The sequence below is a fragment of the Engystomops pustulosus genome, chromosome 2 (assembly GCF_040894005.1).
Source record: "Engystomops pustulosus chromosome 2, aEngPut4.maternal, whole genome shotgun sequence".
Lineage (NCBI taxonomy): Eukaryota > Metazoa > Chordata > Amphibia > Anura > Leptodactylidae > Engystomops > Engystomops pustulosus.
Window position 1 is genome coordinate 125509119 of NC_092412.1, and position 14810 is coordinate 125523928.

Below are 14810 nucleotides of genomic sequence, written 5' to 3' on the forward strand. Positions count from 1 at the left end.
TGGGCTGAAGGTTCACCTTCCAACAAGACAATGAGCAATGGCTTCAGAACAACTTTGTGACCATTGTTCACTGGCCCAGCCAGATCTCAGACCTGAAGCCAACTGTGCATCTCTGGAGAGACTTGATAATAGCTGTTGAACTTTTACCATCCAACCTGAGGTAACTGGAGAGGATATGCAAGGAAGAATGGCACATAATCCCCAAATCCAGGTGTGAAAAACTTGTTGCATCCATCTCAAGAAGGCTCATCGCTATACCAACTCAAAAGGTGCTTTTACTCAATGGTGAGTTAAGGATCTAAATACATGATGACCATTTAATATTTCAGTTTTTCTTGTTTAATAAATTAGCAAAGATATCTACATCTCAGTTTTTTTTCTGTCAAGATTGGGTGCGGATTGTACATTAATAAGAAAAAGAGGACAAAGTAAAATTGAAACAAAGAGTGGACAATTTAAAAGGGGTCTGAATACCCACTGTATATACCCACTGTATATGGAAATTTTTTAAAACCCTTTAAAACCTTTTTGTTTTTTTGCATTTCCATTCTTCACTTCCCACCTTCAAAAATGTTTTTATTTTTCCACGTAAAGAGCTATATGATGGTTTGTTTTCTGCTAAACAAATTGCACTTCATAGTGACAGCATTTAATATTCCATGCCATGTACCGTAAAGCCGGAAATAAATTTTTTTGTGTGCTTGGATTTTACGGCTTTCACTGTGCGCCCTAAATGACATGTTTACTTTATTCTGTGGATTGGTGCGATGGCAAAGATATAATTTATATAGTTTTATAATGTTTTCATACATTAAAATAATTAAAACCTTCTGTACAACTTTTTATGACTTCTCCAATGCTACCATTTTTAGGACTGTACGGCCTTTTGATCACTTTTTATTGAATTTTTACATTTTTTTTTAAATGACAAAAAAACACATTTTTTTACTTTGGGCACAATATTCCCTCACATACAACGAGAGCCAAACTGTGATGTATTATTATGTCACACATCGGTAATCTAATGAAAGCACAGTTCAGTACATAAAAACTTTTAATTCTGGCACATGTGTCATACTTTCTGTATTATGCACCACTGATTTACAATAGCTTTGAGCTCAAACAAATATATTTTTTCCACCTGCCTGGCATAGTCCTATTTTCAGGTCAATTTAGGGATGTGGCTCACAAATATCACATGTCCCCCACTGAGTTTATTGTATGCTTTTGGTAGATATATATTGCATACTCTAATTTTGATAATGTCCACCCTCTGTCTTTTGACAGCGAGCAATGCGGGTATTTACTCTTCAGCAGCATTTTTCAATGTGTTTTCTGTGCAAGAGCACCTAGGAAGACAAAAGTGGTTTATTAACACTATGGCCCACATTTATCTAAATTAGTGCAAGCTGCACTAAGTGCAGTGTGCCTGTGGAGTATGTAGAGTGTGCCAGATTCATGTGAAGTGGTGCACATCCTTCATTAATCTTGAGCTCCCGGCACTGCTAGGGAAGTGTGCACCAACTTTTTTTTGGTGCACCTTTAACATAGAGTGTGCGACACAATTCTGTGGAGTTGCGGTATTAATGTGGCGCATGGTCCGACTCAGCACTGGAACGCCTCTTTATGTGCAGAATTTTGTGTCATGTTTTGCACAGTGCATAGTCGCAGACACTTCTTAAATACATGTGCAAGCAGTTTCCACATTACTTCTAGTGCAAAATCCAACAGAAAACTTGCAAACGCTTTAATTAATGTGGGCCTCTGTCTTCTCCTAATAACACTATATACAATTGAATGTACAGCTCAGAGGGTCATTCCTTTCCTCAGTAGGGTCTGTGACTTCCATTAAGGACTTTTATAGCTGCCCGAAAACTGCAAAACAAAAATATAAAAATAAAAATTGATAATCTGTAAAAGTGAAATACATTTTCCAATACAGAAGAAAAAAAACAGCTACTGGCACTCATGTAATTTTTATTAGAAATAATAGTTTAAATATGGCTAAAGTTTAAAGGGACCCTGCCATTTAAATGAACCCACCCAAAATAAAAAAAAATGATTAAAAAGCATTGCCTATATGCCTGTATGGTACAAGTCTTACTGCTACCAGCACCATTGGCAGGACCGTCTGCAGCTTTTCAACTACAAACATATACAGCTGTGTAGGAAATACTGGGGCAGATTTACTTACCCGGTCCATTCGCGATCCAGCGGCGCGTTCTCTGCACTGGATTCGGGTCCGTCCGGGATTTAATAAGGTAGTTCCTCCGCTGTCCACCAGGTGACGCTGCTTCGCTGAAAAGCATCTGAACGCGCTGGAGTTCACCGGCTCGGGCTGAGTGAAGGTAAGCGGTGCCCCGAGCGACACATTTTCTGTTCTTAAATGCGGCGGTTTTTCCGAATACGCCGGGTTTTCGTTCGGCCACGCCCCCCGATTTCCGTCGCGCACATGCTGGCGCCGATGCGCCACAATCCAATCGCGTGCGCCAAAATCCCCGGACAATTCAGGTACAATCGGCGCAAATCGGAAATATTCGGGTAACACGTCGGGAAACCGCGAATCGGGCCCTTAGTAAATGACCCCCACTGTGTCAAATGTTTAAAAAGTCTGTCCACTTTTCAATAAATCTGTTCCATTAGACAGGTCTGTGCATGTATATGTACCTGTCTTTTTGCCTCCTCTGAGATCTTCAGCCTTTCCCTGTTCTCACCATGCTGCCTTTTCACCTTACCGTTTCTCACTGTTTCAGCCTCCTTTCTAATGGCAGCCTTCAGTGTGTCTTTTTTCTTTCTGTCCGTGTCGCTGACGGACACAGGGAGGTGGGGAGTGGAGCAGGATGTCATAATCTCCTGCTACAGGTCCCTCCTATTTACCAGTGTAGGGTTTTTGTTTACATGTCTGTACAGAGTACACAGAGAGTCTGCACAAAGCAATAATGAATGATGAATCAATTGGTGAGCATTTAGGGATTAATATTAAGGCAGTAAAGGCACATATGCAATTTATGTTAAAGGAAACCTACCATTTGATTTCATGCATTATGAAGCAAACATACCTTGAGAATTCTGTAGCTACACTGATGCAGGATAATATATTGGTTAATCCCTGATCTGAGTGGTTTTGCTGAAAAAACAATTATAACATTCAGGAACTGGGGAAAGCTGGGTAAGCATGGCTGCATTGATCAACACATTACACAAGGGAGCTTGGAATTACAATTGGCGGTTAGTCAAGCATGACTAATCAACTAGTGCTGGATCACTCATACACAGCAGCCGGGAGATGGTGCAGCAATTGATCATTTTGTCTGGAAGGGAGAAAAGTGATTGCATCATCATCTCCTACACTGAATAGCCCTCTTACCACTTTAGTGGATATATTCAAGGATTGTGTGCAGTGCAGAAAAAAACTCACAGGCTAGGAGAAGCGCGGAAGCTAGCGCTGAAGGAGCCAAAGAAGGGACAGAGCTTCAATATCATAATGTTATATCTGTCTTATCAGCAAAACCACTCATCACCATATACCATTGGATTTCATGCATTATGAACCAAACATACCTTGAGAATGCTGTAGCTACACTGATGCAGAAGCATGTCTTGTTTAATCCCTGGGCTGAGTGGTTTTTCTGAAAAAACTATTATAACATAAAGGACCTTGGGAGAACTGACTACCTACATAGACACATTACACACTGAGCTTTCTGAACTATCCAGACAAGACTAATCAACCTGAGCTGGATCACTCATGCACATCAGCTGGGTGATGGTGTCGTGATTGATTACTTCACCCTGTCAGGCACAACACTGTGATTACATCATTCTCTGGAGCAGTGCATACTTAAAGGACATCTACCACCAGGATCAAGGATTGAAAACAAGTGCACTTACATAGCTTTCAATGCACTTGTTTTTAAGAAAAAAGGTTTTCAAAATTATGCGAATAAGCCTGAGGACTCCAGGCTCCATTAACACCTATGGAGCCCCTAAGGGTCATTTGCATAATCTTAAAAGCTTTTTTTGTTAAAACCAGGGCATAAGAAGCTAGAGGGGGCACATACCAGTATGTCAGTGTACTTGGTTTACTATCTTTCATCCTGGTGGTAGATGTCCATTAATGTGAGGAGAGAAGCGCTGGGCCCCAGCAAAGAAGCGAGAGAGCTTTATTATCATAATTTTATAATTGTTTTTTCAACAAAACCACTCAGTACAGGTATTAAATAAGATATGTGTCTGCATCAGTGCAGCTACAGCATCCACAAGGTATAAAATCAAATGGTAGATTTCCTTTAACACAGTCCCTTGCTGGAACGTTGAGATAAAACTCTGTTACATCATTTCACATGGATGTGACCAGGGTGATGTCATCTATGGTCCCGTTACATTTGCAAAATCCAGCCCATGGGGCACAGGGGCGCTAGCATATCATAACGCCCCCTCGTCACACTGGATATATCAAGAGGCCTATCTGGCAGGCTGCAAAAAAAACACATCAAAGGTCCCCCGCATCCCTCTACCCATATTCATGATTTTATGTGCAAATTCTTGCACTGCACACAATCCTTGAATATATACACTATTCACAATATTTTGGCACTTTCATAGACTGTACATCCTCTCCTTGAGCAGCTGAAGATAATCATTTCCCCCAAATATTAGGGATCACATGTTCTGCTCCATGCTTTCCTCTGCCTTTGAAGTATTTGTCAAACCTAGAGTATGTAGAAACTGCTTTAATGATAACAAAAGAAAACAAACATACCTTACCCCAATGTTCCAGCACTCACTACCCACCTCTGCAACTCTTTTTCTCATATTGTCATGTGTCCGCATCACAGCTTCTGCCAATCACAAGCCTTAGCAGTGACCTACACAAACAGACAGTTATGTTCCAGTTTTGTATAGATCACCGGTCAGAGCAGTTATTGACTGCCTGAAGTGACCTGCCCTTAAATGACACATCAGATAACAGCAAAACCTGAGCAGCAGAAGCCAGAATTAAGCAGGCGGCACTGGAACAGGCCATGTTAATCTTTGCACAAAAAGCATTTGCCCAATAAATAAGAATACTCGCAGATTTTGGAAAGGGGATCCTTTTGTTAAGCTTACAGGACAGGAAATATCTGGTGAACTGGTCAATTCTTTTGACCGGCTGGTAGGCAATTAGTGCTCTAGATGGCTATCCTAGGTTATTTATCATTTTATATCATGGTGTTCATGTAATTCACACATATATAAATATGAAACTAAATTCTAAGATGCTGCATATACACAATTTTACAGTTCAGAGAAGGATAGTAAAATAATAATACTGCAGGCATTATTCAAACCATGTATAACAATTCTGCTTCCATCCAGCCATTTGTCACTGTCACTATTGTTCCACATCACATTAACACAGATTTTGGCATGAAACATTGTAAACATTGTAACGGAGTAAAACATCATTACTTACACTGAGGATCAGTGCACAGGACGTTGCAATGATTTTTTTTTTCTGACAGGAATTATTACTACTATGGCTACTATCCTCTCAAGTGGATTTCTAGTGCACTTTAATCAGTGGAATTTATTCAGCCTCCTATGTGTGTATTCAAGTTGCCTGGAAATTTGATTTGATCCGGGCTCTGTCTTAAGCTGTGGGATCAGGAGATGTGTGTGAGGAGCAGCATCATAAGCCAATGTTTCCCACTTTCTTTAGATGTCTGGGTTGGAGAGGTTTTGCGGTGCATGGATTTAAATATGATTACAACAACTGTGTATGGAATAAGTCCTTACTTTGATAACCAAAGTACAAGGAAAACAGGGAAGTGAATGAAAAACATCCAATGAATGAGTCACATAACGCTATACGTATATAATAAGTGTATTGTGTAGGTTTCAGCTTTGCTTGATATGTTGATTGTAAAAGTCCTTTATGTTATTCCCATGACAAAAAAAAGAGAACAGAAATAAAACAATGCCACAACTTTCCTTACCTAAAGTCAGGATGACAGATTTTCAGTTTATCCGTAGACTTATGGGAATAGCAGGTGACCGTTTACTGTCTAACCTCTTCACTTATAATGAATCAAAATGGTATGTGAAAAGATGATCCGAGCAATTGAACGTGCACAAGGGAAAGCAGTATCACCGAATTTGACAATATGAAGCTCCACTGGAGCTGCCAATCAATGACCTAGCAGGTGACATGGTGTCCCAGAATGCATTGCACTTTACTTTATCAATTGTGTATGACAACAGATTTTAACTGGATCTTTGAAATGTATGAGATGATTTCAAAAACCTTTCTTCTCAGGGGCCAAAAGTTTACTGTACAAAGGACTTCAGTGGAAAATAACAATTTAAAAGACATAGTACAAGCTTGTATGTACAAACTAAATTCATACTGAAACTATAAAATTATACATTATTTTGGGTAACTAAAATAAGAAGTAAATAATACTAAAACCAGAATAAATAGTTTTTCAGTTTTTAAAAACATTTACCAATGTTTTATCGACAGGTGATAGAGTCACTATTAGGCCTCATGCACATTGCCACAAATTATAGAGCAGGTCCTATTCCTTCCCATATTGTGGGGCCCAGCTCCCATGGTGCTGGTCACCCCTCTCCACCCAGCTGAAAAGACTGAACACAGTGCTCATTTACTAAGGGTCCGAATCGCGCATTTTCATTGTGTTTCCCGAATATTTCCGATTTGCGCCGAATTGCCCCAGGATTTTGGCGCACGCGATCGGATTGTGGCGCATCAGCACCGGCTTTCCCGCGACAGAAATCGGGGGCGTGGCCGTTGGAAAACAACAACGGATTCGGAAAAACCGCTGGATTTTAAAAAAAATGTTTTGCAAGAACAGCACTTACATACACCCGGATGAAGAAGGTAAACCCTGGTAGACATTGGCGCAGCAGCAACACCTGCTGGATATCGGGCGCACGGACCTTAGTGAATCCCGGCAGACCCGAATCCGTGTTGGAGAACGTGCCGCTGGATCGCGACTGGACTGGGTAAGAAAATGTGCCCCATAGTCTGCATAAGGAAGCCTTAGCCTTGCCAAATGCATTGTATCACTTAATGAAAATTTGCTTAAAGGGAACATGACAAGGATAGACAAGTAGAAGCGATAAGATGGTTGAAACAGAAAAAAAAATAACAAAAAGTGATCTGACTGTGTTTTTATTTACTTGCCACTGCCACTATGTTGATGGAAGTGGATGTATGAGATGACTTTTACAGGGTGTCTTACAAAGTTAACAAATTCTATGGGATAAAGGTTTGTGGTACCTGAGGCCATTTTAGTTGTGTTTGGAAATTAATCCACACGTTAACTAAACTCAAAATAAATTTGAAGCCTTTGGATTTTGTTTTAAATTGCCACGTGAGAACGTGGCCCCAGGAGCTCTACAAACACATTATAGCGCATGAAAACTATTCTTCCCCACAGAAGCTCAATGGCTCCTTACCTTTGCGCCCCGACATGTGCCCTGACAGTGGGTTAAATCCACATTTGGGTGTCCTGTTACTCTGAACAATATAATCCTAGATGCATTTTCTACTTTTATTCAGGTGTGGGTAATGTGGCTAAATGAATGTATTAATAACATTTTTGCAGTGAATTCCAAATCAAACCTTTATTTTGTTTGAATTTCTGTAAAATACACAAAGGGTTAAGAAGCTTCCTACCTGCTGTTTTGATGGGTGAAGTCAATAGACTATGTTGTGGGTTTCTATTAACAGAACTTCCAGACCCCTATAGAAATAATATGGTCCCTAAAATAATTGATTCTAAAGTTTTCTTGAAAATATGAGAATGCTTTTCAATTTGTGACCTTTCTAGCGTTGCAATAAAACAAAAGGACACTTCTAAAATGATACCAACACAAAGCTGAGCTATGGTAAATTTTAGCTGGTACCTAATTTGGGTAGTAAGACTAAGGCCCATTCCACACTCGCTAGTGTGATGCGATGAACTCGCATTACACTCGCAACGCATGCTGCTTGGAACGCAGGGCCTGAACACTGCAAACCGGAACTAAAGTCAGCAGATCAGTTCAGTTCTGGTTTGCAGCGTTTTGGGCCATGCGATCTGAGCAATGCACGTTGCGATTGTGAAGGCGAGTTTATCGCATCACACTCGCGAGTGTGGAAGGGGCCTATCAGTTTCAAAAACCAAACATTTTCAAGTTTGAAAATAGCAAATGTTTTCAAAATGTTTACCAAATTCACATTTTTTCATAAATAAATGTTAAATATATCAACCAAAATTTTCCACTATTTTGAAGTACAAAATGTAACGGAAAAGCAAACTGACAAACAATTGGATAAGTTAAAGCCTTCTAAAGTTATGACCGGATAAAGTGACACAGGCTGGTTTTGAAAACTAGGCCTTGGTCATCAAGGCGTAAATGAGCTTGGTCACTAAGGGGTTAAAAACAACAGCCAGAGTTGCCTGTGATTGACAACTACTTTTCAGGATCTTTCCTTGAGAAAGCTAAGTGTGTGTTTGAGCTTGTTCTGTCTGCAGCTGTGGCTTGAGTGATGGACGGCTGAACCAGTGAGTGTTGCAGGCAGTGTCCATTGCTTCCTTATATTCTGCCCAGTTCCTTCAGAGGTTGCTGGTTGTCTGATTTCTGCTTTCTAGTGCATCTACTATTTTCTTGTTTGCTTTTCTGTGTATTTAACCTCTGCTACGCTTACCAACCATTCTTTTGCTATACAATTCTGTATCTTTGCCGACATCTTGGTTTGGACCTGGTTCTGTCCTACTCTGCTTTTCTGTCTGTATCTGTTGTTTGTCCATCAGTGTTGCATATCTCCTGGTGTTACCCTGCTGCCCCTGCTCCAGGTCTGTTTGGTTTTAGCTTGACACTTTTCTGTAAACTAGTGTGAACATTGGTCTATTTTGGTATTCATGTTACCTGTTTAGATGAAGTAAGTTTTCCCTGTGACCTTGTAGGGTCACTTAGCTACCATTAGTTAGGTTTTTGATAGCCGGTTTCTCCCTTGTCAGGGCGGTCTTATCTGCAGACAGGACCATAGCCTGCAGGGATATCGCAGGGTGAGTTTACCACTGCTTACTCAGTCTGACAGCTAGTGCCAAACCTGGTTGGGGTTGCGCTATTGCTGGACAGGTTCTTTACAATCAGGTTTTAAAGTAAAACACACACACAGACACACTTATATATATATATATATATATATATATATATATTGTATATATCTTAATAAAATCAAAGTATAGTCTTTCTTTTCAATTGGTATTCTTTTTGATAAAATTTACTTTGATAAGTGAATGTAATATGGTGTATGGTCCCTTTACTATATGTAATACAGCTTTCTGAAGCTCAGGACATAAGGATTCCCAGCATGGTACACATGTCCCTAGCCCTAGGAATATGTTTTGATCAGCGAGAAGCTTTGAAGCGGTGTAAACAAACACAACAGCAGAGGCGATATCAGAAAGTACATCAAAAAAGGTACAAAGTCTTGTTTGCATAATCCCATATGGCATCATAAACTGTCCTTGAGAAGGATGAAGCTTCATATTATGGCTCTAGCAGTGCAGATCATATGGTAACTAGGAGGGTAAACCAGGGATTTCCTTTAAGATTTTAGCATGTAGAGAGGGATTTTGTTAACTAGACAAGTGGGACTATTCTGGATCTCTGTAGCATAGACTCTAATTAGTTCTCCACTGATGGAGTTTAGTGACTGCTTCATTGCCAGCTGTGTCTTTCCTACCAATGTACAGATTGTTGTTCTGATGTACAAAGCATTTATGTATTACACCACATCTGAGGATGTGATGTATGCTGTTTCATATCCATTAATATTAACAATGGACATTTTCTGTAATAAACATTTAGGGAGACACAGGTCTATTGTGGAGATTAATTCAAATACACTGTAAGCAATTCATATAAAACATTTGTGCAGCTGTTTAACTGAGCTTTAGTGCAGTCATTCTTGCTTCCATAAGGACTCATGCATATATGCAAATCATAGGTCTACTTGGCATAGACTTTTAGTATGGTGCCCAGTGAAGGCTTTGGACATACTATGCTGGGTCCTCTTATTTAATATGGTATTATATCTATTATGCATACAACATATAAACATATACACAAATGTATAGCATCTATTACATGTCATATTACACACCTACTTCTCTTAAGGGACAATTTAGTGTCTTATGGAGATGCCATCAAGGAAAACTCAAAATCCCTAAAGACCAACATACTATGTGTTTGTACGTTTTTAATGATTTATCAACATTTAAAGGAAATCTACCATCAAAATCCATCATAATAAACCAGGGACACCTACTCATAGATATATGCACTGTGACTGTAGTAATATTCTTATATTTATTGTCCTTAACTTCCTTCCTTCTAAAATCCATATTTAAAATATACTTATGAGCCACAAAAGCTAGGGGCCTTCTTTGCTCTGGCTCCACAAGCCACAAATCTCAGCAGCAGTGACCACACAGTGGGAGGGGGAAGTGCATCTTCAGAATGTAACAGCCTGTAGGGGCTCTGATAACATGCACATAGCCTTTCTGGCTCCCTAGAATAATTTGAAATTAGCAGTTGATTTTAGAGGGATAACAAATATAAGAGGATTACCATAGTCACTGTGCCTGGTCTATGAGGAAGTATCCCTGGTTTTCATACTTCATTCTATTAAGCTGGTGGTGGTGGTCATGTTGTGCAACTTTTGATGACATTTTCAATGCTACCATTTTTAGGACTGTAAGACCTTTTGATCACTTTTTATTGATTTTTTTATATTTTTCAAATGGCAAAAAATGGCATTTTTTACTTTGAGCCCTATTTTCCATTACGGGGTTAAACACAGTGAAAAACCTAATGTGTCTATGATTTTTACTGTTAATTTATATTTATATCAGTTCTATGGAAAGGGGGCGAGTTAAATTTTTATGTTTTTTTATTGTAACTTTTAACTTTTTTTTAATTTTTACTATTTTTCAGACTCCCTAGGGTACTTTAACACTAGGTTATTTTATCGATCCTACCATATTCTGCCACACTGCAGTATGGCAGTATATGGGGATTTTCAACCTCATTCATTAAAATGTGCAAATAGCACATTGTTATGAATTGGTTAAAACGAGACAGCCTTGGGTCTTTGGAAGAACCGAGGCTGTCATGGCGTCTGATGATGTCACGCCACCATCTTTTTGAAGCTGCCGGCAACTTTGCCGGATAAGTTACCGGCAATATGCAGCAAAGACTTACCAGCTATGGAGAGTGCTCAGCCCGTGAGCCCTCTCCATGTACCCGCACACGAGAAGGGGTTAAAGTGAATCAAGCATGATAAAAAAGGGTCACTTACCCATCGATCCAGGCACCATAACTATGGTAATCTTCTAATATTTGTTATCCATGACCACCTTCTTTTTAAAATCAACCTTCCACCAGCAGTTGGAGTGAGCTGCGATTGCGGGTATTCAACCTGGGTATTCAAAAATGAGATTTATCCCCACATTAGCTTTTATTTTGCAAATTTAGTAAAACGTAAGAAAAATTATGTAAGTATGGTATCACTGTAATTGTATTGACCCGTAGAATAAAGATAAGATGTTTATTAAGCTATACGATGAACACCAAAAAAAATCAATTATAGAATTGATGCTTTTCTACTCTTCCGCCCCTAGAAAGTTAATACATTTTCAACAATAGGGCATAGATGCCCCAAAATGGTATCACTGGAAGATGCATCTCACCTCGCAAAAATGCCATCGCTTGGCCCCACTAATGGAAAAACAGAAATATTTTAGCCTACAAAAAGGCGCCAATAAGAAAGCTAAAATCCATTACATTTTATAGGACAAAACTGGCTGCAGCATGGCCCTCCTTTTGCGCCTTCACTCTGCGCCCATACAGCAAGTGAAGTCCACATGTGTAGTGTCTACATACTTGCAAGAAATTACATAGCAAATTTTAAGATATGTTTTCTCCCTTCTCTGTCTCTCTCTCTCTCTCTGCACTTTATGCCCTTCCCCCACCTTGTCATTGGCACTGTGCAGATAAGCTATTAACCCTCAGTGCTCACACAGCACAGGTTATAGACTTCATGTACCGGTAACTGGTTTACTTATGATTTCTTCCACTTATTACATGTCCCATACTCCTCCATATGATGGAAGCTGCTGGCTAGTCACCATATACATCCTGTAACTAAAAGGATTTAATGCAAAAGTACTTTGAGAGAGAACACAAGGCATCATGGGATCTGTGGGCAAGCTAACTGGCCTCAGTTTGAGGGCATAGACAGACAGACAGTCTCCGCCCACTTCACCCCTGGTAAAAAAGATTTTTGTCAAACACTTCCAGAACAGAAAATGCCATAATATTTTAAAGAAAAGGGTGAGCAGCACAAAGTAGGCATTGTTACGTTCAAAGTGGGAACCGCATACAATAATTTGGTTATAACTTTAAGTTATGCTTTATTGTTATAGTATACTTGTCATGATGCATGTATGTTTTTACATATGTTTTAGACTAAATAACTAGTTTAAAAAGTTACTAGCTGGTAAATTATAATTGTTAGCAGGAAAATGTATTTTTAATTCTTTATAATTTATTTATTTATATTTTTTTTATTTTTTATAAATCTTTTTATTTAAGTTTATATTCAATCATTGACATAAAAGACAAAAGATGTCTTATATTATAATTACAACTGCATAAGATACAGCAATCTATATTTTCATTTAAATACACATAATTAGACATCTTAAGAATAATACATATATCATTAATTATTTCATTTGCCATCATCATACATATTTTTAACATTGATCAATATATTATCCAACCCCCATCCTATATCCAAATCCCCCATTCTTTATATCTTAGCTGTTGATTTGTGTGGTGTAAGGAGATTCACGAGGCAAATAAAATAAAGAAAGCCTTCTTAGAGATTTGATCTTACCGTAGTATTGATGTAAGTCTTTCTTAGAAAGGTTGATATTTCACCTCCATGTCACTTCATTCACCTCCCACTGAAAATGGAAACATGAAATCTTTTATCTGGGTAAAAATGTAACCTTTTATTAGACATAGTAGGAGCATCAGTCGCATGCATATTAACTAAAAATTCAACTCACTTGTCATCCATAGAAGCTGTACTTCATTATACAATGGCAGGTGCGAATACAGAGCATATCTACTTTTAGACTCTTTCCCGGTTTATGTGTACAACTACATTCAACCAGATTTTGCTTCTTAGAAGCAATGAATCGAAGAATGGCAGAGTAAAAGAAATCTCTACAAATTAATCAATATTAATGATGTATTCATATCATAAACCACAGGAAAATCTTAGTACTTTATGACTTCACAATAGTTAATCTGCAGCTAATGATACATTTACTGTATTTTACACAAGTTTTGCATCAGGTTTTCGACTGCAGAAATTTATGGAACTAAAATTCTTCACCAAAGGTTTAAATGGGGGTTTGTAAAATTCATATGCTGCAGAAACAACTCCATTCATGTGTTTGGGCAGATTTCCAATAGAAGACATTTCTGTGACACAACCCCCATGGCAGTGGCAACTATTTCTAAATCCTCTGTGATGGACCTCAGCAGTGAAAAGAGCTGGACAGAGGAAGCGTCAGGAAGAGAAAGGGGAATGTTGAATGGTGTGGGCAGAGATAAAGGGAAGAGATCCGTGTCTCTAAAATCTCATTGAGGTAACAAGGGACCATCACTAGTGATGCCAGAACATGCAGTAGAGCACAAAAGAAGACACAGAGCAATGCTGTGGGCAGTAAGCTTCCCTGAAACCTTAACAGTGACTAGTGTCCGTGTTGCTAAAATGCTTAAAAGATGGTGGAAAGCAGCACCTTAATCACATGTGGAAAGTTTAAGTGGTGTAAATCACTATTGATCCCAGAAAGGAAGAAAAAAGCCATACATTTCATTTTAGGCTGTTACACTGCTGAATTCCATATATGGAACGTTACCATAGCTACTGGAGGTGCAATCTAGATAACAGAGCTGAGAGAGTATTGAATAATAAGTAAAGCACGTGTGAAGCCCAACACTTCCAATCTCATGTCTTTAAGTGAAGAATCTAATGCCATTCTGCTCTTGGAGAAGTCGATAACACAGAGGTTCACGTACTTTATCTCCCTCTACTGTGGGTGTTCATTCAATCTTCTCAATAAAGATATGGACATTACAACTGTGTCCCAAAGTTAGATTATGTTTATCGATCATTCTCATTTAAATAACAATAATACTGCATTTAGTCAGAATTTAATTTAATCAAATTAAAAGGTTTTCTTGTAAAGAAAGAGTGAGTACTATAAAAGTTAAAAGATAAAAGAGCTACTTCTTGGCCCCATACTTAATTGGAATACCACTATTTTACCATCAATACATGAAATTATAATCAGAACAATTACAAAATGGAATATACATTGGCATGCAGAAAATGTATCAAATAAACCGCTATTAAGGCCCTATTTACATGGCCATCTGGGCAATGTATATTCGGCTGCAAATTTAATATACATCCCCCATAGATGGTTAAGGCACCTGGGCTACAGACAACGGGTGCTGGCTAAATAGATAGAATGTAGCTTAAATGTTGTAGAATCTTGACAGAATTCTGTATTTTCCCTTACGTGATACATACATTTACATAAACTCCCCACCATGTGAATTCCCCAGCTCCTTCTGAAGTCTGCCACGGGTTCTAGCCCTTCCTAGTTGTGCCCCAGTCACACAAAATGTTTACCTTCTAAAACACATATTTTTTAATTACTTGAGTT

At 38.7% G+C, this 14810-nt stretch overlaps 1 protein-coding gene and 1 long non-coding RNA gene across 4 annotated transcripts in view; one reads left to right on the forward strand and one right to left on the reverse strand.

The window, feature by feature from the left end:
* Positions 1-14810, forward strand: part of DOC2B (double C2 domain beta) — a 452434-nt gene that overhangs the window by 326541 nt on the left and 111083 nt on the right. The gene's annotated exons all lie outside the window — the stretch shown is intronic.
* Positions 1466-13032, reverse strand: LOC140116596 (uncharacterized). The gene is made up of 3 exons (XR_011852840.1): positions 12962-13032; positions 11360-11479; positions 1466-1875 (listed from the first exon to the last, which is right to left on the reverse strand). It is a non-coding gene; the product is annotated as an uncharacterized lncRNA (long non-coding RNA).